Below are 25313 nucleotides of genomic sequence, written 5' to 3' on the forward strand. Positions count from 1 at the left end.
GTCATATGAGGATATATCTATCCTATTTAAAACATTTTGGCAAAAGTGAATGTTATCGCTTTTGTTTCTGCGTATAAGAAGAATGTGTCTGTTGTGCAGCCTGTGGGGTAGCTTGACTCCAGTTAGAAGGAGATAGCTTCTTTTGGGGGGTTGAGTCCCAAGAATGAGCATCCAGCTACTGGGCACGCAATTTTGGTGAAATTAGTTTGTGAATAGGTCAGGTTCCAGTGTGGCTGCAAGAGCCTGTCAGTAAAGAACTCAAAGTGGGCACCATGAGTTGCTGAAGCTGGTCATTGCACAAATAATAGTTACCATACAGCCCTAGTATTTCAAATTCGTATAGGTTTCACCAAAGACTATTTTTCCCAAATCACGTGATTTATTTACTCACATTTCCAGTCATTTCCAACTACAGCTTATTGACATCAGAACATGTATATTGATAGAGTAGCATTAAAATAGAATTTTTAATGTTTAAAATTACCTCATAAGATAAGTGGTGTTGGTTTCTTTTTATTTTGCTGGGGGAAAACAAAAAAGTAAAGAAAGGTAAGGAAATAAATTCTGCATTTGTAGGAGTACTAGAGGGCAAACAGGAAGCTTTTTGAACCTCTAACTAAATCTATTTTTAGGAACTAGAATTCTTCTTTTGCTTAGTGTGTAATAATACTTAGTGTGAACTTAGTAAGAGATGCTTCAGAGAAAGCTATTGACACGCTGGCAAGCTTCAATATGAAGATTTTTTGCTGTGTGAAAAGGCTTTAATAACATTTCAAAGCTATCTTCAGCTAAATAAGGGCTATGTTGCAGCACTCAAAAGAGAAAAGAAAAAGGTATATTCATCTAACACATGCTACTGCAAACTGACAGTTGGGCAAACGGAGAATGAAAGAAGAAACCTTGATTATAATCCTTCGACTTTCAAAATGTAGAAAAGAATGGCTATACTTCAGATGGAATGAATTAACTTACTACCACTTCTTTCTCAGAACACAGGTGAAGGAAAGGTGTCAGTTCTCCTTTAGAACTCCTGTTTGGGTGGCCAAAATTACATTCAGCTAAGCACAGTTCCTTGATTCTAGTGCTATGAAACTGGAAACTACTCACTACAAGAGGAATCATACTGTTTTAGAAAAATACAGAACACTTTTCCCCCTTGTTTTTATCTGTTTAAGGAAGAAATAAAGAGAAGAAAAGGTTAAAGGGAAAATAGTGACAGAAGGGGGGAGAAAATCCTTAAGAGGACAGAGATATACTGGAATGTGACACTATGCTCTCACCATTTACAGGAAGACATAAGCAGCATAAACATGTAACATCTTTTAAATTCAACTCTCAAACCTTTCAAGTGCTCTGTTATGAAGAAATTGGTGTTCGTGAGAGGGATTTATCGTCAGATGTCCTCACTCACACCTCCTCAGTTTGTAGAAGATGACTAAAATGATTTTTTTTATCCTTCTGAAAGAAGTAAAATCTATTCCTTCAAAGCTAACACTATGTGAAGACTTAATTGTTGTTCTACCTCATATCTACATGTACTTAAGTCCACATAATAGTTGAAGTATAGAATAGTATATGTCCTGAGAAAGCTTGGGTTTTTAATTTGAGTTGGTACATGGCTACACCAGTTCTAATGTGTTCTTGGCTAATTTTCTTGCTTTTAGCATTGTATGCTAATCTGGAGTTAGTACATCATCTCTTCTTGATCACATTTCAATTGCAAAAATAAAATTATGCACAATTTTAATTATGCAAAGATGTTACATATCTTTCTTGCCTGCTTGAACTCTACATTTATTCATGTACATTCACTATAATTACTGTACTGGCTCCTTGTACCAAAATATCACAAAACTGTGGTTGGGATTTAATCATGTATAAATAATCTTTTCAGCAGACACATTATATGAAAACAGAATTCCATGTGATACTCCAGTGCTCCTTATAAAGCCAGAATAAGTATTTCTATTGCATGAGTCTTACTTGCTTGGTTTCCATAGAAACCTTTTGCTCTTGAATGTAATTTCATTATTAATAGACTCTACATGTGTTTTGTTTTGCACTTTTGGGTCAGTTTTACAAATGTCAACTATTTCTGAATTTTGCAGTTAAAGTTCCCATACGGATTTCCTTCCAACCTCTGTTTCCTGAAAAAGTAAAAGCTCTAAAATACTGACTCAATAGTTCTCTTGAAGCTGAATAGGCTGCCTTCAGCCAGATTTGATGTAATGTCAGGGTAAAGTAGCTTCATGAACAATCTGACCTATTGTTCTGTTATTCTACTCGATCTCCCTCTCTGGCTTTGTCATTTGAATATACATATGTGTGTGTTTATACATACAGATCGAAGCTTCAGTTGGAGATTCACTGTGAAGGAATACTGGCATGCAAGATTGCAAGTGTTTGGTTTCAATTTTTGGTGGATAATTCCATTGATTTATTTGTAGCTTTTCTTGAAGATAGAAACTGAGAAAGGCTATATTCAGACTGAGAAATGACACTTTGCTTTGACAAATCATATTAGCTCAGATTAGCTGTTAGAAGGACCAAATGTTTCCAAGAATGAAACTTTAATTTACTTTAATTCAAAGCATAGGAAACTATTCTAAGAGAAATGTTTTTATTCCACTGCCTAGCTATGCACTACTACTTGGCATTGTCTATAACTGCACAAAAGGAGTAGTGCACCCCCCTGGAGCAGTCTGTGACCCAGGTCCACACAGCTAGTTTAGTAGAGGGTAAACAGTTGTAAATTAATGAAACATGCCTCCTGCTAAAAATGAGCAAAACTAATATTGATTTCAAATCTCAAGAGCAATTGTTCATGCATTGACACTGGGCCTTGTGGGGAAACTGCAGAGTAGGTGGGTCTGCCTGATGTTGGGCACATAGCATACAAAGCAGCAAAGACAGATGGCATGGAATGTGTTAGTTGTACAAGGTCCATTTACACTGTAAGTCAGGATATAGTGTGTCCTGAGGTTTCCTTGGGTCTGCATCTTCGTGCAAGCTGTACCCATATAATGTGGGCAAGAGGGGAGTCTGAGTAGAACCTGAATCAAAAGGCAATGCAAATATAGTCCATGTGCCTTGTACAGAGGATGATGCTCCTTTTATCTTCTTTCTTCCATTCTAGCTACAGGCATGGTGTTTTGTTTTTGTGTCACAGGAAGAGCAATAAACCAAGCTTTCTTAGGTTTACAGAGTAGGTAAAAATTGGTCTGTCCATTCATCCAGTCTAATGGTCAAATTGCCATGCAGTTTATGATTGCTGTTGTTTAAGAAAGTATTTATTTTTTGAAATCCATTTATACCCTACTTATGCCTATGATATTCCAAGGAATAGTTTGACACTATACAGAGAAAAATGTTATCTCCTGGGTGACCTTCAGCCTGTTACAAACACTGTAAAAATTTTCTTCAGGTTTAGCAAATGAGTTCAATAAGCATACAAACACCTATGATTTATTGAACCTTTAAAGTTTTTCCTTAGAAAATCCCCTAAAAATTCATGAGAAATTAATTTTCTTTATCTGTGCTTTGTCGTATTTTGTGTTTTATTATGTCTTTGTGACACCTAGTTCTCGATGTGCCTTTTTTTCAAATGGTCTTTTGCCTATTTCAAGTGTTTGACCTCTACTACTGTTTCTTGGTATTTTATTTTGTTTTGATTCAGTTTTATCATTAAAATGAGGTTAGTCTCTGAATTTTACCCTCTTTTTAACCAAAACACTAAGCATCAGCAAAAGAATTGGTTCAGAAGTCTGTAGGTAATACTTTTATGTAATGGTTCAGATAAAGTCTATTCAAAACATGAACGATTTGCCAAAATAAACAGCACTTGGAGAAATAGATTTAAAGTAAGAAATCTGTAATGCCTCACTTAAGCTTGGTTTTTACCGTCAAATCTGTGGTTTTCTCAGAATCATATTCTGTCTGCATGTTGTAGATCTCTATCACTCTAATCTGATTGCAGAAATCAAACTTTTCCTTTCCCCTAGCCTAGGAGGGTTTGGGGGTTTTTAAGAGGTAAATGTCTTTTCTTGTTAAAAGATCCACGCTGCTAGGACTGGGGCAAAAGAATTTTAGTTTTAAGTTTGAGGAAATGTTCCTTTTCTTCAGTACAGTTTTACTATTCCTGCCTGGTTTCTGTAACACTGCAGTTTAATCTCACTACATTCATGCAGGGCGATGTCACAGAGGTGTCTGAGGATCTTATGCCATCGTTAAAATTGATGCAAATATTCCTTTGCCCACAGCATCCTCATGTTAGAGAGGAGCTGGTTTTGGATAGGCAGGAGTTTTCAGGCATTCCAATAGTATTATAAGCCTTTATTTTCATTCAATCTGAAGACTCTTTACAGGCTTCTTATAAGGTCTATTTACATTCTGGTTTCACAACACCCTTTGGCAGTGTACAATGTACAGACTTTGTTTTCCAGATAACAATCTCCATCATTCGTGATGAGAAATAACTGTAGAATTGTAAACTGAACTGTGGTTTATAACTGTTTCAACCATCTCTTTCTAAACTGTTGTAAAACAAATTACAACACTTTCAAAGAATTGAGAAAATTAATTTTATATTTTTGTTCATGCCTTTCCAGAAAGAAGTTTATAGAGGAAAATAGACTGTCCCAAGTTTTATTTTTCCTCATGTTATAGTATGATTGGAATTAGAGTTTAGATTATCAATAAATAGAAATAAGAATTTTTTAGGACTCTTACTCAAATAGGATGTAGTTGCATCTTTTTGACAGATGTAGTGAAACGGGGTTGAGAAGCAATCATGTTTAGTCTCCAGCTGCTCCTCCAGGATGTGGATCTGCTTGTGGGCCACTGAGTTTCCCCTCAATGGCTTTAAAGACAGACACAATATGGCATCTGTGCTCTAGGGTTTAACATAGTTTAAATGCCTCTAAACTGATATACCAGAAAAGATGTAATTCTTATGAAGTCTTTGAGCCTTTGACCTTTTTTGGATTCTGTATAAGTTTGAATTTAATTTTAACTGAATTGGTTTCTTTTCCTCCTTCCCATAATTGTTAATAGTTTTACAAGGCACAAAGTGAATTCAAGATGTATGCCTCTGACTTTGGAAATTTATGGGTGTTATTTTGTCATACATTCGAAACAGGGCTTACCATGCCCTTATTTTAATAAAAACAATTCAGATATTTACAGTAGAGAAATGACAATACCTTGAATGATGATCATGTTTTGACTCCAAAGGAGAATATTCCCCTATCACTCACTGACCAATTCATCCACGCAGTCACATACTGTATTAAAAGCTTCTAGCAGCATTTAACGTATTCATCCTCTCCCTTTTAATAAATGTGTTAGAGGTAGGATTTTTATTTAATGCTTGGCTGGAGCAAGGCTTGCCTGGATAAAAGAGAGGAGCAGTTTTATTCATTTATCTTCAACTCTCTACAATTTTGATGTCTAATCTACATAACTTGTTTAGGTTTACTCTATAACTAAGAGATTATAAAAAAAGAATTTTCAGATGGTAATTTTTCTCAGATAGAGTGTGTCTCAATGAGATAGATTGATTTCTGGACATACAGATGTATTCTCTTTTTCCTGTTCTGTTTTTCAGAGAGAATCTTTGTGAACAATTAGACCAGATATAGAAGTTTTGACAAACTGAAATTATAAATTTAGACATGTGTCTTGAATTAATTTTGGTATATAAACCAGTGCTTCTACATGTGTTAAAGCTATAAGATTCCTATCTTCAAATTTATCTCTTCACTTTTAACACACTTATGTAAATATATTGCAAAACCGGATTTATTCCTAATCTCAATGAACACAGATCTGGGCCTTTGTGTATCTCTGTTGCCAAGCTATGTTGTGTCTAAGACAGCACAGAACGCGGATGTATGTTTCTTGTGGGACCTCTCTGCTAATTTCTGATGCTCTGGCTAGAGAGATGGAGCTCCATGTACTGCAACGAAGCAACAGCATTTGGTGGGAGTCATCTCACATGGCCCATTGAGAAGTGTGTAAATTCTTCTTCTGGGTGTCTCAAGATGACAGATGGTGCTCTGATGATAAGCTTCAGTTTAAGAAATTTGTATTCAGTTTTGGAAGTAGAGGGCTTGATATTACCACCTCTGTATAGTGCCACTTGAAATATTTTAAAATATCACTGTATTGGATTAGTCACAGAAATAGGGATCTGTGTTTTCTAAAGTGACAGTTGCAAAAACTCCAGAACATCTGAAATTAAACTAAAGACCCATGTTTAGGCAACAAAACTCAACCATGAAGTAGTGCATGATTTAGGTCATCCCTTAAACAGTAACAAACAATTCCCATCTCAGCATTGTTAATTTCAACTATTTTGGAAGCACAAGGGAGCAGTCAGCCAATAAGGGGAAAAAGTGTCTAAAGTTTCAATTATCAATATTGACAATAACTGCTGGTCATGGCAGCACGTTTGTTACTTGCTGTGACACTCAGCTACCACCCTACTACCCAACCCATAGCAGCGTCCCACCTAATGCTCCTCAGCAGTGTCAGCCTTGTCGCCACCACTCCAGTTGTCATGTTTTCAGCAGTTTCTAACCTGGTTTGTGGTGGGTACTTTGCTGGTAGGTATGTTTATGTGTAAACAATTTGGACATACATCACACTTGCAGGACACATAATTCATGGAGTGAAACCAAGCTTGATTAGAAAGGGCACAATAGGATTCCCTTTTGGCAACACTATACACCAGGAACTTTCAGTCCAGCTGTTTATCAACAGGCATGTATAATGAAATAGTATTTAAAGATAGCATTTAAAGATTATTTTTTTTTCTTCCCCTAAGTGATATTTTTCCTTATGCCAGTTATGTCTTGTGCTCTGTAAGTGTGCTTCTGTGTAGGAAATTTTTTTTCCTTAAAAGATATAGCATTTGGAAGAAAGGCAGAAGTTGACAAAAGGGGAGAGGTGAGCATGATTTAAAAACAAAAAAAAGAGAATTAGGTGACCTGTTCTATTTCCCCTTGTCCTCTCCATTTCCTGAGACAGACTGCTCTGTACTTCAAACTGTACTTTGCCCAATATGCATTTTGTAATTTCCCACAAGAGAGCTATGGTCAGCATAGGAGCCAAAGTAATGTGAGGCAACCAGCCCAAGAACAGTTGAAAGGTTACTGTTACATGTCTATGAACACTTTGTACCACACCGGCTGCATTAATTGATTTGGCATACATCAGAGATTCAGGAAAATATCTGGTTCTCTCTCCAGCATGGTTTGGTGCAACACATGCTCAGTTTCTTACCAGTTTGCTTTATTTTAAAGACTTCAAAATTCTTTCAGAACTTTCTTTTTACCTCTTAAACTTCTAGATGCTTAAAATATGCTTCAAACTGCTTTGAGATGCTTAAAACTTCATCCATGGCAGACATTTGAACAACATCTTCCAAATATCAGCGTAAAAGACAGTAAGGGGAGCTGTGGTAGCATTTCTTTTTCATTTTCTAGGAGAAATGTCAAAGCTTTTAGATAGACTGAAATGTCAAGGAAAAGAAAAGCTGAAGTGGAAACTGCTAGTATAATCAGTATGAATTAATAAAATGTAGAAATGAATATGCATTATTAACTTTAAGGAACAAGCTTTTACACAGTTAACATATAACAGAAAGCGTACCATCAGAGTCAGTGATAATTGCTTAACTTTTAACAAAGTTAAATCCAGACTATAAGTTCCTTGCAACTTTTTATTCTACAGAGGGTGAATCGATTGTTAGGAGACTTGGAAAAGGATCCTGATTTTCTTCATTTTAAGAATTTTTATTTTTTTAGTTTTATCAAAGATGTGAAAATCCATATGTGATCCTTAGGCATCTAAATCAGGTTTTTACAACTTTATCACACAGGCAATGAATTTAGTCGGAGTGTTTATATTCACCTAATGCTCTGGGCAAATAATAGCTTTAATAAACCAAATTTGAAAACAAGATACAGCTTTACTTTACTATATATTTTATAGCGACCTGAGCTGGACACTAGCTAAATACCAGAAAACCTGAAGCAGTAATGAAATCTGGCTGCTTGCCAATGCCGTTGACTCAACTCAGTGCAATGCTAAATCTTATGTAGAAACCTATGGCGCAGTGACAGAATTGCTTTCAGCTTGGCAGGAGCAGTATAAACAGAGCTATGGACTGAGACTACAAGTGCACAGGAGAAGTGTAAACAACTTGATTTCAAGAATCCCAGATGAATAGCATATCATGTTTTTCTACAGTTACAATACTAGATCTCATGAATGTAACCCGCACAAAAGATAAAAGCCACAGAGGAAGTTGCATGGTTCACATTTCTTTGTGTATCAAACATGAAGGAAAAAAAGCTGTCAGTTTGAAAGCAAAAAAACCACCTCTACTCTCTTCCCCTCTTGCACGCACACAAAAAACGGGAAAAAAAATTATACAAATTGTGAGAATTTGCACTGATAAGCAAAATCTTCTTCTATTTAAATCGAATTCTTGATCAATTCTTGGCGTTATGTCTTTGCTATCTGATCCCAGGGGTCAAAACAGTTTACTGCTTTCTCAAAAATTTCAGGCCTCAAAGGGCAGTTAACGATGTGTGTTTGCTTTCTAATGATGACTGTGGTGTTCTCAGAGCATAAACACAACCAATGGTCCAGTGATAACAGAACAATTTTTTTAGTAAGCTTAACACCAATATGATGCATCACTGCTTGATATTGCTAACATACCCTTGAAACCATTTCTTAGGCTGTACAGGAAAGTGTCAGCTTTTGTTTTGCCTAAACATTATGAAATACATCTGCAAACCCTTTTGAATCTTATGATCATTTAAGGAATCAGAAGGTATAGAAGGAATGACAGAGTACTTATCTTTTAAGAAAACATCTAAATTTTTTCAGTATCAAACTGTAACTGCTACAGCTGCAAGTGTTTCCATTGAAACTATTGAGACTGAAAACTATTTATTGTGACCTGCGTGCAGATCTAACAGCATGTCTGCAGATAGGGACAGCACCTGTAAGAAACCACTTAGGTGTGCTGGAGCAGGCAGCACTGATACATATCCTTCGAAAGAAAATATATGTTTTTCCGTGCATGTATGTGTTGTGTGTTCTGATGTCATACACTGTGAGCAGCCTGTACTGCATCTTATTTGAAACATAATTAGCATATTCAGATTTGAGGCAGAAAGTAGTGATGCAGCTAAAAAAACTATTGACCCAATGGATAGAACCTGCAGGTTTCTAAGAGAGTGAGTTATATTCTATGAGCTGTAGCTTACTGGGCTTATTTTATCCCATGAGTGGCACTGATATAATTTTAGTTATATGTTTTTCATAAAGGATTCATAATTTGTCAACTTTACTTGTAAATTAGCTCTAGAAGCAAGTCATATAACTCATGTAGTCTAAAATCATAGAATTATAGAGGATTGGGGTTAGAATAAACATTTAAAGGTCATCTAGTCCAACTCCCCTGCAATGAGCAGGAACATCTCCAACTAGTTCAGATTGCTCAGAGTCCCATCCAACCTGACCTTGAGTGTTTCCAGGGATGGGGCATCTACAACGTCTCTGGCCAAAACTGGACCCAGTACAAACCAAGAGTTTACATTTTCTTCTAAAGAGATCATGTAAAATGGAAAAGAAAGCTATGACTTCTGTTAGGAAAATTGATTGTTAAAGATGATTTGGGGGTATTATAAATACCACTAACCTATATGGCAAATTTTTAACATTATGAATTCAACAACACGAAAAGTTGACTCATGAGCTTTTCTGAAGGCCTTACTGTAAATTCTGTTTAATAATTAGAAAATTAATAATCTGCTGTAAAATCAGTCAGAAAAATATTGCGCATAATAGCAAACACATTGCTGGGAAAAATGCAGAAACGATAGAGGAAATACAAGTGGTGATTGTTCTGCTATTCATTTGTAAATTATCTTTGCTAAGCAAGAATCTCTGATGGTGCACACATACAGAATTTTAAGAATGTCTTTGTAGATTAATTTTTAAATTATCATACACATTTTAAGTCACCTGTGATCACCTATATTTGTAGATCTGTATTTTCCTCCTTCCCTCCTCTTTACTGTAATTTCTGGCCACTACCAATACCCTAAGCATGTAATAGAGACTCTAAAACATGGAAGTAGGAAAGGGATCTGATGAGTTGATTTTTCTGAGTTTGGCCTCTCACTTCATCCAAAGGCAATAGCTGGGGGTCCTTGAACTTTTTATGGCATTGAATATAATATATGGGCTCAGTTCTACTTTTGCAATAGGAAGAAGGTAATTCTGATTTTTAACTTCTTGTAAGCCACTCAAAAACTTGAGGAACACCTTTGTTGAGAGTACAATTTAGAGGCATGAGGATATTCAGCTGTCAGTGGACCTGGTGTTCCACAACTCCTTAGATACTGACAGATTTCTGCTTCATTGTGCAATACTCACTGTAGTCCCACTTGCTGACTATCTGTAGTCCCACTTGCTGACTATCTGTGCCCCCTTAAAAATGCAGTGCAAATAGTTATGGAAAAAGATTCATGACAGATGTTTAACATACATATCTTCATATTATCTCCTAAGCTTTGAACTGTGAAAAGTACCACGCTTCTACTTACCAAAAGTCATGTGAGTTCTGATGGACAGATGAAATACATTTTCCATCTGAAATTACACACGCACACATATATATATATAAATCAAGTTAGCTATGATATTTAGGATTAATATCTAATGTTGTACTACTGTACTGCTATGATTTTTAAGCTAACACTTGAGACATTTCTGTGTCTCCATAATCATCTATGAAATAAAAGGTCTTATGAAAAAAAGTGAATTCTTTCAGAATTTACTTTGCTGGACTGTCTACTCATTGTGACAGGGTTATGGAGGATCTTAGGGATGTTTCCCAGTCTCCTTTCCAACTCTTAGCACCAAAATAAATCCTAGAAATAGAAGGAAAATTTTTTGTAGTTCTCTGATTGATGTTCAAGAGAGGAAGAATGTGTGGAAAATTGACATTTTTGTCCTTCTCTATAAAGAGTACTTAAACAGGGATTTTCCAGGAATACTAACGTGGCTTCTTAAGAAGATGGAAAATACCTTTGTCCCAAATTTTCATTTCACTAAATTTTCCTTCCTTCATACAGAACTAGGAAAATGCTAGAGCTCCAAAAAAGGCTACAATTTTCTTATTAGCTTTGGCAAGTGTCTTAATTCTCTAAACAACTGCCTTTCTTTTTGCTAAACTTTGCATAAGATGTAAAACTTAAGAAATAGTTTTGGCAAGGGAAATTTCATCCCTGGTGATCAGGCAAAGTCATAAAAACTGGAGAAATTACATGTAATGACAAGTATTTGGTAAAATGAATTTAACATAGTAGAATCTTTAATTCTGCCTGTTATAAATAGACTGAAACACCTTGTTCTTTTTTCTTCAACTTTTTTTCATAAATCAAAGATAAAAATATATGTCTGATACATATTTATATGGTCTTTCTTATACTCTATGTATATATGACGTAACTGCATGTTAAACTTGTGTAAAATTGGAGCTGTTTCATGACATAAGAAAAGATAAAACTGAAAAAAAATATATTTGGAATTCCAGTCGGGTAGGAGTGGCTTACAATGAAATTTCTCATATTCAAACTCACTTATCTGGTTCTATGTCCAAGTCAAATTAGTGTCTGAAGTTAACAGAGCTGATTCCAAGTGCCAGTTTCAATGTATCAGAAATCTCCTGAGAGAAGCTGTTTTCATAAGCTTTTGCTTGACATATAGCCCTACTTTCAAGATTCACTTAGATGAGTTCTTATAAAATTCACATACACACACATATTACATTACAAAAATGTCCATTTTTGCCAAAAATTTTTGTATTATATATGTAAATTTACCTTATAAAATTCCTCCTTCCAGAAATGGTATTATTTGCTTTAATTAAAAAAACCAGAATGCTGTGCTTGCTATTGCATGGAATTTTATTTGCATGTTTAAAAACAGTTTGCCAATAGTGTCTAGGAAACAACAGATTTGTTTTTTGTTGTTGTGTTTTATTTCTCATGTACAGTATTGCAGGATTTGAAGCAAGTAATTACTAGAGTCAGGCTACTGGAGTGGAATTTTTACCCAATCTCTCAACTCTATGGCAGGGTTATGATCTCAGACCATTGAACCAGTTTCATTTTGTACTTGACTTAAATATGAAAAAGAAAACCAGAAAAGCTTATCTGATTAGATTCATTTTTATTTTAAATTCTTCTTCACATCCTTTTTATGAAAGCAGAAACAGATGCAAAGGCATTACATACTATCAGTCAATCATGTCATGAAGTGCCTGAAATTCATTGTTGAAACCAAACACACATAAATACATAAATAATTCCCTCTCCTCCTTTTTTTTTAATTTTATTTTCTTCTTAAGTGCAAGCCACTGTACATATTAAAAAAAATATATTTTAAAGGGTGCAGGGCTGTTAAAGAAAACTACATATTTAGTAATATGGTCATAAACTTTTGCTTTGTTTTGACAAATAATCCATCTTACTGTATTACATGTATGTTTATGTGAAGTTACATTACAGATCTGTTAGAAATACATTTTTAAGTAAATTGAATTAATTAGTTGCATAAGTTTGACTGCTAGTGCAGTGTGCTGTAAAATCAATTCTAATAGTAGTGCTTTTCATTTAATGTTAGCATAACAGTTATTGTAAATGAAACATTTCATACCACATCTGTCAAATTCACTAACAGAACCACAGTAGTGTTGTCAGATAACCTTCAATGGTCTAGGACATAATTTTCAAATACACTTATCATAACTGAGATTTCTGAAAAGTCTTTACAGTAGCTTTCCCTCAGGCTTCCATTCAGTGTGTAGGCTAGAAATCAAACCTGAGTAAGGAACAATGCTCTTGCCTGTAGAATCTTGTGTCATTTGTTACAGAAGTTGATGGATATAAATCAGGGGTGGTCAAGGACTGCGCAAAGCCTGCCCTGTGACTAATACTATTAAATGTTGTCTCAAACAGTAGATCAAAGTCTTTCTTGGTTATGCCATGTCTTTAGCTCTTGTATTGCTAAAGAGCTGTGTTAAACTTTTTTCTTCTGAATGAGTTTTCTGCAAAATTGTTGGTAAATGGTCTTTGAATATATGTAGACCTGAATAGAGCTTCATCATTCTAAACATCCAGGACTTTTCTAGCAAAATTAATGAGCATTTTTATCTCTTGCTGTCTCAGTTCCTTATCTTCAGTACTAATTCTTATTGTTTAGCTCACAACATTGGGAAGAAAGGGCATTAAAAAATTTTCAAATATGACAGTGGTGGTAAAGGCTGAGAGCAAATGGATGTCTTCTACTGTGAAGGATTTTAATGGCATGCAACAAACAGAACGCAGGATGCCATGAAGAACAATAAGGAAAGACAAAATAATAAATACCTGCTCATTAGGCCATCTTGGGGATTGAGCTTCCAGTTTTACAGAAAAATATTGCACTATCTGAAAATAAGGCTTTGCTATACCGGATATATAATGGAGAACTCTCTTATGAATGCTTAGGCAAACTGTCATTACTTAAGTTTGGAAAGTTTGACTTTTCAATTGTAATTCTATTTTTTTTATCATCAGCTTTGCAGGTGTTATATGCTTATGGACACGTGTATAAGACTTTTGCATTTTTTACTTAGGTTGCAAATGTCATCTATTATTATAGAAAAAAGACAGAGAATTTTATTGCAGCTTAAGTAAGAAGACAGAATGTTTTGGGTTTGGAGGCATACAAAAATCAGAGAAATATGTCGATCCATCCAGTTGTCAGGTGTTAGATTCTCCAGGAAAATCTGATCAATATGTCTTCTGGCTGAGATTTGTGATAAATAGACAGAAAGATATTAAAGTGGTTTTTTTAGATTTAAACTCATAAGGAATCCTCATGAAAAAATTTGGACCCTATTTAAAGTTGGTAGGAGTTTGGTGTTTGGAAAAACACATGCTCGTATCAAATAAAGAATAATAAAGAAAGCTCTGTGTAATTGCAACACAACTTTCTAGTAGTACATTGTGACTTTACTACGAAGGCATTTCACTTCCAATGCAAGTGCTGTGTATTAATCAGTTAATATGCATGAAGGATTTTGAAGAGCTACTTAAGTCCTGACCATTAATAATAATTTACCCTATGTAATGCTTTACTATATGCCAGAGAGAAGTATGCTTGCATAGTTGTGTCAAAAACTCGCTGAAACTGTAATTGCAGTGAAAGAAGTAAAGTGGTCAGGTGCTCAGCAGATAGATATTAAAGACCTTGTTTAGTATGTCACACCTGCAAGAATGAAGACTTATTCAGAGCTCGCAAAAAACCCCCCAAAAAAAACCAACAGAAAACCAAACCAAAACAAAAAACCCCAAAGAAACAAAATCAAGCATATTTCTGTATGTGTTGCCTGGTAAAATTCAAGTTCTGGTAACATTCAAAGATTTAGAAGTGTTCAAAATGTGTTAAAAATAGTGATACTGAAAGCTGTCAAATACCTTTTTTCCATTATGTCAGTGCAAGAAGAATGATTGCTATTTAAAGAAGGGGAGATGTAAGACCCTGAGAGATGATGGAGGCCAAGAACTTGATGATATTTTGAAAAGATTACTTATGTGTATCACAGCTATAAGCATACACATTTTTAAAAAGAAGATATGAAGTGTAGACGAGGATAATCTGGAACAATAGATAGAATTTTTTTAAAAAGAAAATATGAGTTGTAAATCTTTATATGGTGTAAACTTCTAATAATTTTTGAAGTTTTTTTTCTGTTTTCCCTTTCATAATTTATTGCCAATGGATTTTTTCAGTCCTCTTTCAGATGATAGCAGACAGCACTTGAGTCACAATAGTGAGTTTATGCTGATGCATTTTGATCCTGTGTACTGCATCCTGCAAAGGAGACCTGCCGATATATCGGACTTGTTATATTTATTGACAGGAATACTGCCATGCTTGATTCTGTCAGAACCAGCAGAAACTTCTGATTTAGGTATGGGATGCTCACCCACTCATGATGGTTATTTAATATAATCATGATGTTCTTCTCATGTTTTCCTGTTGGCTTAATTGAGGTTATTATCTGTCAGTATAACTTACATAAAAATATGATGACATTGGTAATGTTTGTAATATTGCAAAGAGCAGCATTAAATACTGGATGAAGTTATGGAGGGGAAATGACATATAATGTGTTTAGTGCAGCTATACTGTTCAAGGTTATCAGTTTCAATAATGAAAAAAAAGCATGGCAACAAAAAATGCTACATGTTTTGCAAACATCACAATAAAATTGTTACATGTTCATAGAATGTCTTATAGAACTGTTAACACATTTTAGATTTCATTTGATTGATATATAGTTTAATGCTGGTGGCTGGCATATACAAACTATTTTCAAAATACACGTTGTACTACGTGGCTTCCAATGCCTTCAAGTTTGAAATATTGAGCCATTACGGAAAAAAGAAGCTGAGTAACAAAAAGGTGGGATTTTTTTTTGTCAGATCTCTAACAACTATAAATGCTTCATTGTTAATGGAAGCATTTAAACTATTGATAAATCAGTGACATAAACAAGAAAGTAATTTTATAAAACATACAGTGCAAATCTGGAATATTTTTGCTGGGTTTAATAAACTAGAAAAATTGGTTTTTAGCGTTTAATAATGAGATAACTATTCCTTATACTAGGACAAGATTAAAACAGTGCACATGAAAGCAGCTGTTAACAAACCGCTTTCTTTACCAAATGAAAAAGTTGTTTTGGGGTTTTTTGTTTGTTTTGCATTATCATCATGTTTCTAGTGGTTTGGTTTAGGCCTCTTCCTGGCAACCAGGTCGAAACTAAGGAAGTACCCATATCCCAATATTCCATTCTATTCTTTACATAAGCAGAAATATAAACAGAAGGGGGGAGGGAGTTGGAGGGGAGATCTCTTCTGGCGGAGCTGGAGAAAGCAAGCAGTCTCCCTGTGGCTGGGCTCCTCGTGTGGGAGTGTAGGCCTGTGAGTTTTTTGAGAGGCTGTTGCTTCTTCCCAATTTGAGAAGAGAGATCCAGTGGTGTGGTCTCTACTTCCTTAAGGAAAGTATTAAGATTTTGTTTGTTAGTTCTTTATTGGCCGCATATATCTGTTTTTCTGTTTTTTCAAATATATTAGTGGCAACAGGCATTATAGAAATATAACTGTCCCATTACAGGATGAGGATGGTCACCTAACAAAGAAGGACAGAGACAAGGCAGACGTGTCTAATGCTTTCTTTGCCTCTGTCTTCAACATGGATAATGAATGGAGGGGGACTCAGTGCCCTGAGATGGAGGATCATGACTGCGAGAATTATCAACTCCCAGTCAACCCTGAAATTGTGCAGGATCTCCTGCTCCAGCTGGATCCCTAAAAATCTATGGGGTCTGATGGGATTCATCCAAGAATCCTCAAAAATCTAGCTGATGTCATTGCAAAACCTCTCTTGATAATTTTTGAGCCATCTTGGTATCTTGAGAGTCCCAGCTGACTGGAAGTTGTCAAGTGTTCTCCCAATTTTCAAGAAGGGCAAGAAGGAGGACCCTGGAAACTACAGTCTCACTTCAGTGCCTGGTAAAGTTATGGAGATGATTATTCTGGGAGGTATTGGAAAACACCTTAAAGACAATGCAGTCATTGGTCACAGCCAACACAGTTTCATGAGAGGAAGAGTTACCCTTCTATGACAGGGTAACTCACCCAGCTGATCAAGGGAAGAGAGTTGATGTAATCTTTTTGGATTTCAGTAAAGCTTTCTATACTGTCTCTCACAGTATCCTTTTGGACAAACTGTCCAGCACACAGCTGGATAAACACATCCTGTGGTGGGTGAGCAACTGGCTCACGGGTTGCACATAGAGGGTAATAGTGAATGGGGAAACATCAGACTGGTGACCTGTTGCTGGTGGGGTTCTGTGGAGCTTCATCTGAGGCCCTGTGCTCTTCAACATCTTCATAGATGACTTGGACGCAGGACTGGAATGTTTTGCAGATGACACAAAATTGGGAGCAGCTGTTGACTCCTTCGAAGGCAGGGAAGTCCTGCAGAGAGACCTCAACAAATTGGAGGACTGGGCAGTCACCAACCCAACTTCAACAAGGGAAAGTGCCAGATTCTGCACCTGGGATGGGGCAACCCTGGATGTCTGTACAGACTGGAGAAGGGACCTGGGGGTCTTGGTCGATGGTAAGTTGAATACGAGTCAGCAGTGCCCTGACACTGATCTCTTCTCTGTGGTGATCAGTGACAGAATCCTAGGGAATGGCCTGAAGTTGTGTCAAGGGAGGTTTAGGTTGAAGGTTCTTCAACCTACAGAAGGTTAGGCGAAGTTTAGAAGGAGGTTCTTCACCCACAGGGTGGCTGTGTCCTGAAACAAGCTCCTCAGGGAAGTGGTCACAGCACGAAGCCTGACAGAGTTCAAGAAGCATTTGGAAAATAATCTCAGGCACATGGTATGACTCTTGTGGATGGTCCTGTGCAGGGATAGGAGTTGGACTTGATGATCCTTGTGGGTCCCTTCCAACTCAGCATATTCTGTGATTCTGTGTGATTCTGTAATGTTCATCACTTGAGGAACACAGGAGAACTAAGAGTTCTCTTTGCTGTTTTAATTATTTTAATTCTGAGCAGCATTAAAGAAATTAGTTATTGATTTTGTTGACATTTATAGTTAATCAATTTTTTCAATGTTTCATATAATAGAATAAAGTATCTGTTGCAATGCACTTTGCACAGTAAAATTCTTGAAACAACCTAAAATGATGTAGACCCATTACTAGAGCAGGCCAAGATTGTTTCTGTTTGGGAAATGCCAGTTCAGTTAAACCAAACTTTGCTATAGAAATTTATTTTTTCCAGTGTATATATAAAAAAAATCTTTGAGGGTGTTGTGGTTTAAACCCAGCCAGCATCCACACATTACACAGCCACTTGTTCCCTTCCCCACTAGTGGGATCAGGGAGAGAATAATAAGGGTAAAAGTGAGAAAACTCATAGGTTGAAATAAAATGTTTCATAGGTAAAGCAAAAGCTGCACATGCAAGCAAAGCAAAACGAGGAATTAATTCACTGCTTCCTGTGGGCAGGCAGGTGCTCAGCCATCCCCAGGAAAGCAGGGCCCCATCACAAGTAGCAGTTACTTGGGGAGACAAACACCATCACTCCAAACATCCCTCCTCTTTCTCCTTCTTACCCCTACTTTATACACTGAACAGATGCCATATGGTATAGACCCCTTGGGTCAGCTGGGGTCACCTGTTCTGGCTGTGTCTCCTCCCAGCTTCCCGTGCACCCCAAACTTCCTTGCCAGTGCTGCAGTACAAAAAGTAGAAAAGGATCTGTGTAAGCACTGCTCAGCAATAACAAAAACATCTCTATGCTATCAACACTGTGTTCACCACGAATGCAAAGGTAGCCACTGTGAAGAAAATGAACTCGACTCGAGCCAAAACCAGCACAGAAGGGAACGCATTTTTGGCCAAACATGAGGAAAAAAATCACATAGTTTGATGGTTAAGTCATATGCCTGAGGTATGACAGGCAAGATGAAATTCCTTCTCTCTCATATTCATTCTGCCTTTCTCAGCATTTGTAGTGTGTACTTAGGTGTCTCAGAGGGACAGTGCCCTAGCCATTAGCTCTTCTGTACATTGGCTTCCTCCCCTCTAAGGCTTTGCAAGTTGTTCTGCACTTTGCCCAGGCTCAGAACAAGAGACCCATCTGTGTTTTACGGACTGGAAAACTTGTTTCTCATCCAGCTCCATTTGCAATTAAGTATTTTATTTCTCCTCAGTTTGAAGGTCTTTAAGTTCTTGAAACATGATGAAATGGAGAGAAATCTGCAGGTATTATTCCATTCTCTCACTTTCCAGTAAGTAATGATCCACATAGGTTATGGGTCTAAAGAGGACTACTCTGATCAGCTCTAAGAGCTCTTCCCAAAGCCCCATGAAAATCAAAAAAAAATTCTTTGGTGCAGCTGATTTCTCAGAGTAGTGACTTACCGTGACTGGTTTGTTCACAGATATGTAAATTCTGGGCAGTGAAGGTGGGGCTTTGGTAAACCAAACCTCAACTCTGGTCTCCTTCACAGCCACCAGCTTTTTGCAGTTCAGCTGGTGGTTGGCAATTTATTTCTCTATTAGCAAACCTGTCATTCCACCAACTTCTTGACAGTGTTTTCAGTTGAACTGCTGTCTGAAATTAGGTTCTTCATCATTTAAGGTAGAATTAGGAGAAAATATACACTTTTGGGAGCAGGGAATACATGTCGTGTAATTACCACTCCTGTGGCGTTTTAGCTACAGTTTTTAAATAATAATTTCTGAGAAGCTGGTAACATAGCTGGTTGACATAGCATCAGATAAGCTGCTAATTTAAATTTATTTTTGGTAATTTTTTTATTTGCCGGAGAGAAGGAAGCATTTATTTTTTATTTTGTAAGACTTTAAATATATCAAAAGTGTTTTTTCAGTCCTGTTGGAAACACAGTTACTATGTTTGTGCTGGGAAGCAAAACAGTTCAGGCATGGGTTCAAGAGCTCTCTGTGATTAGCTATACTGTTAATTGTTAGCATGATTCCTAGCTTGGTTTTGTACAGCTGTGCCTGGGCACAGTTAGGGAGTCGCTAGGGACAGGAGATCATTCCTAATAGGCCATTTGGACTTGGCTACTCTGTTCTGGGAGGGAAGAGGGCTTGGTTCTATGGACCAACATAGAGCTGGCTGTGCAGTGCCAGCTGGCCTCAGGTCCACAGAAGGATCCATAGCCCGTTTAATTTACTTATGTAGATGTAGCCAGTAAAACTGTGGCCAGCACAAGAAGAGATGAAGCAGAAAAGTTTCAGTAGTCAAGAGTATTTTCACCTTAATATGAGCAACACTCCAAGTCACCTTTTCCTAGACCTACGTAAAAGCTTCTTTTCTTGAAAATAAAATATAATTTTGAGGTTAGAAAGAATTACCTTTGCCTTTTTAATTTAAACTACCCAAGCTAAGAAGTGCTCCAGGGAAGCATTTTCATGGTGCTCTGAGTGATTTCATACTTATCTATTTAATTATCTTCACTCATAATAAACTCTGCCTTTTAACAGTAGGTAGTGCTCTACCTTGTTCTAATTAATGAATCAGTTAATGGACAACCTGCAGAGTCAGAGTATGCTAATTTAGAGAGAATCTAGTTAATTTGTTGAAACATACTGACGGTGTTGAAGCTGCCCAACATTTGGAACGATAAAATAGTCCTTCCAGACAGAAACCAATGGTCACAGTCAGTAAAGCTGGAGTTAGAGAACTGATTCTTGAAATTTCACAGTGCTGAGAGATACTACCCTTCAAAATGATATTTCTTTAAAGACATTCATGAATAATACATCAGAGACATTAAGAGGATACCTGTGATTGTGTATTAGGATGTAGTTCTGAGGCACAGCCTCCTATGGCTCTTGGTGCTGAACCCTTTCTTGTGTATTGACATCAGATAACTCTGGAATCCTAAGGCCACGCTGGATGTGCAGTAATTACAGATAATAAATGAGGAACAGTGTACAGTGCTGACAAGCAGTCAAAACTTGTGTGCCTATATTTTGGAAGGGAGGATAGCAGATGACTTTCAGACTGTGGAACTCAAGAGATGTCACATACAAAACAAGAGATGAAAATTTGTAGTGGTAAGATGGAGTTTGAATAGCAAAGAGCTAAACAGAAAAAACCCACATTTTGTGCTACACTGTAAACCAGAAATCTTCCAGGGATTTAATTGGTTGGTTTGCATGAACAACAGGGAGAAGCAATTAAAAAGAGCATTATGAGGAAGATAATTTCTATCCCTTGCAGAGGATAACCTCTTGAAAAATAATCAAGATCAGGTATTACCAGAAATAAAGGCACTCAGGCAAATTGACAGACTGATGAGCAATAAGTCCTAAGCACAGGACTGTACATGTGTCTGAGTGCCAGAGTTTGAGAGTGAAGCTTTTGAGAGTATTAACAGAGGTTTGCAACTTTTAATTAAAGTATTTTTTTTTGAATCCTACAGTTTGTGTGAGTGTTTGAGGGGATGATGTGTATCTATCTAAAATTACTTTGAGAATGATGTTGAACACTGAATACTGACAAGTTTTCTTTGAATTACTGGTACAATGGCTGAAATAGTAATTAAAATATTTATAAAATATTTATAAAAATTCCTGGTGTAAGGACAACAAACATGCCTAATTTCAAACAAGAATACAATAGGGTCTTAGTCCTGAAGGGTTTTCAGTGTATGTAAACAAAATGGTAGGAAAACAGGATTGGAAACTGTCATGGTTTGAGATAGCCCCAAAATCTAAATTCCCTAGTCTAAGCCCCCTCCCACATCTCAACCTAATGTGAGATGGGTTTTTCCAGACAAAACACGCCAGACTCAGAGTAGGGGAAAGGGAATATATTACAACGACTATATAAATAAATATTATAACACACTATACACACCATCACAACTATCTCTACCATGACATATAGTATTTACAATGGACCAGATCTCTTCTCCCCTCCAAATAAAAGTCCAGGAGGGAAAGAAGGACAGATCCCTTCCACATTTAGGGCAACAGCTCCTCTTCTGTCTTCCATGCAGCAGTTTTCTGGGTTGTTGTCGCTGGATCTCTGTTCAATACACACAAGGGAGTCTCCAAGCCCCTCGGCTCTCCTTCAGTCCAAGTGAAGGCCTCACCTGTGGACTGTCAGCAGGGACAAGACTCACATCACCACAGGTATATCACGAAATGCAGGGGCATCTTCGTGAAAGTCCCTTCCTCAGGGGATTCAAACTCCCCTTTGCAGAGCTCCGTGCTCTGTCTCCAGGCAGCGGGGGGGGGTGAAGCCCTCCTCCACATTCCTTTGTCTGTCCTGGTCCAGCTTCAGGACGTCTTGAGCTTCTCAGCTTCTCTCTCTCTCTCCGGTGCTACATGTCTAAAACTCTTCTCCAAAATAGAAGTCCATGTCCCTCTTCTCCAAGAGGGGTCTCAAGGGAGTTTTGGGGGGAGGTCTGGTATCAGTTCTCACCCCCAGAACTCTGTCTCTCAGCTGCTGGTTCTCTTTTCCTTGGCTCTCCTTCCAGGAGTCTTCTCTGCGGTGCTGCATGTTGTTTCTGCTGCTCCTCTGGTTCAGGTTCTTATCTGTCCTGGCTCTCTGCCACCGTTTCTCTGGTCAGTGCCGGTTGCTGCTCTGCGCCCATGGAGAAAACATCTCCCGGTTCAACTACAGACACTTAGTCCAGTCTAGCACTGTTCCAGGTCATTGCAGCCCCCCCCCAGCCAGGGGCTGGCGGGCCCCAGAGGGCCCAAGGAGCTCAGAACCCCTTCCTCGTGGCTCTACAACATGGCCACCTCTCCAACAACCAAAACTACAACTTGTCTCTTCCGGTCTGGTTGTGGAATGTTTACATTTTTGCAGGAGCGCCCATTGGACACAACTCCAAAACTTCCAGGGGTTTCCACCCCTTGGGGTCTACCACTTTTCTTAGCCTCTGGGGGAAAACAAAATTCAAACCACTACAACACTCTTGAATGGAATTTTCAAAATGTTTGCTAAATGCCACGTGGAAAGACTTTGGGGAACCTAAATAGTGATTGGTTTACAGAAAAAGTACTATCATAGATTAATAACCAGGTAAGGAATAGAAAGGCATTCAAATTTTATCAAGATAAAGAAAGCGAGGTTGCCCAACCTTTCATTTCACTTACCTATTGTTAAGAATGTTCATGTAAAAGAAAGGAGCAAAAAGATGGCAAAATCTTTACATGACACAGTTATTAGTATTAACTAACTGAGGAAACTTCACAAATACCTAAGAACATTAAAATAGCTATGCTGGGTCAGATTATAAATCAACTTTCTCCAGTACCCTATTTCTGATAGCACACATATAGGAAAAGAACACACATATAGAAGAAAGGCAAACATTAATATTTCTCCTGGTATACCTTCCTAGCTTCTAGCTGTCTGCTGAACAGACTTACCAAGACAGAAGATCTATCTGAGACTTTATATTTAATAGATTCAGGGAATCTAGTGAATTAGATGTGCAGCTTGATGGCAAATGAAACTCTATAATGAAGATAAATGTTAAGTAATGTATATTCCAGTAAATAATTTGATTTAAACATATTACTGTGTTATAAATTAGCTGAAGTCACTTTGGGGAAAAAAAAAAAAGAAAAATCTAAGACTCCAATGTGAACCCTTTATTCTTTGTCATTTGTATATTAACTATTTGTATAGCAACAGGCTCTCCAGACACTGATCATACTTCTACTGTGCACATCCATTACACAGATCGAGTCAAAAGTCTGCAGCCTGAAAGACCTTGCAATCTGATTGTACCAACAGACAGGCAGATGTGGGGGAACAAGGAAGCAATGAGGCAATATTGATTGGAAGGATAAGCAGTGGTGTCAGATTAATTGACCTTTTTCCATTCTGCATTGGTGGTCAAAAAGAAAACAACATGTTAGCATGTATAATGCCATTACATGAATCAATGAGTTCTAATCTTACCATCTCAAAAGGCTACAGTAAAGCCAAAAGGAATTTAGAGCCAGATGACAGAAATTATTTGGAAAATAGAAATGTGGGATTCAAAGGTTGGGAATAGTTAATTTAGATGGGGAAACATGGTTTCAATATGTGAAATATTAAAGGAATGAGGAATAATGACATGCAAAGACTGTGTAAATTGGATGTCCCTAATGAGCTGTTTACTTATGTTGGGCATAGTAGACAAAAATTAAAAAACAGGCATCTGAAATGCAATTTTTCCTTATGTGCTGTATAGTTAATATATGGAATGAGCAGTTACTGTCTAATGTCACTGTGACTGATGTCACTTCAGTCCTATTCAAACTGGACTTGCAGGTTAATCTGAATAATGTCATGTGTAATTGTGATTCTCTTCTTTTAGTGGTGTGCACATCTCTATGCATCCAGGCATTGTCTAGCTACTCTCTCCTTCCATGAAGGACAGGAAAATATTTTCCTCATGGACAATTTAGCCAATAATTGTCCAGCACTGGGTTTCTTGCTGCTGTTTCTGAAGTTAATAGATACCCATCTAATGCTAGATACCTATTGTGAAAAAATAGGACACCAGGTGAGGCTGGTCTGATCTAGAGCAGCAATTGCTGTGACCTTTAATGAGAAACTCTATTAAATATCAGAATTGAGATTATAATGTATACTTATAAATAATTGGCATCATTTAGTTTTTAGCAAGCATCTAGTTTTCAGTTCTGGCTCACTGCCCTACTGCAGCAGGACTGATGGAAGCATTTCAGGGATGTCTTTTCTTCTCCCTTCCTTCTCTAGTACTATGGAAGGAGAGAGAGGAGGGAGAAACAGCAATGTTGAACTGTTTTAGCTACAAACGTTACTGCTAACTTCAAGAACAATTAGAAACTGCACAATGAATAATTCAGCATTTTGTCACTTCAGGGGCTTCCCATTCTGCTTTTATAATTCAGAACACTTTCTTCCCTCCCCCTTCTCGTTAAGGAGAAATCCTAGCTGGAGAGGCAATCTCCAGGGACTAGCTGCTGCTTAACATGCAGGTAGCATTCCCTGGGGTTTGCGGGCAGCCCCAGCCGGAGGCATGTTGACTGTGTGCATGTGGACCTCTGTGGGACACGCCTGGGCATGCTCACGCAACTACAAAACTGAAGAAGGTGTTTACTGTTAAAACGTTTTTTTCTTTCTTATTCGTTGCATTGTTTGAGGAACAGGATGCAATATGAAATTAAAGGGAAATTGTATTATCTGAGAATCCCGGAGGACTAATAATTTACAACAGGATTTCTTTATCTTTTTCTTTTATTTTTTATTTTTTTCTCCAGCAGAGAAAACTGTTACTCTGTAACAACAAGGTCTGATTAAGACAGGAAAAGTGGGTAAGAAATGAGTGGGTAGACAGGCACATACTATAAGTGCAACAATTTTCTAGCACTTTTATCTGAGGAGCTGAAGACCTCTTGTTGTCCTTCAAATGAAAATTGCAGTCAATGATGTTTATATGTATAAAATAAACAAACAAAAAACCTTCTTGACAAAACCCTCTTTCTTCTCTTGCTGCTACTGTCAATAGAAGCATTGCATTGTGTTGACAAAACATTGAACAAAGAAAACCTGTACTTAAAGAAAAGCTTTAAAATAGGCTTCCAAGGACAACATATTGTTCCAGTTCAGAATAGAACTTTGCTTTT

Source organism: Manacus vitellinus, unplaced genomic scaffold (genome assembly GCF_001715985.3).
Source record: "Manacus vitellinus isolate BGI_N305 unplaced genomic scaffold, ASM171598v3 scaffold_13_pilon, whole genome shotgun sequence".
NCBI classification, from domain to species: Eukaryota; Metazoa; Chordata; class Aves; order Passeriformes; family Pipridae; genus Manacus; species Manacus vitellinus.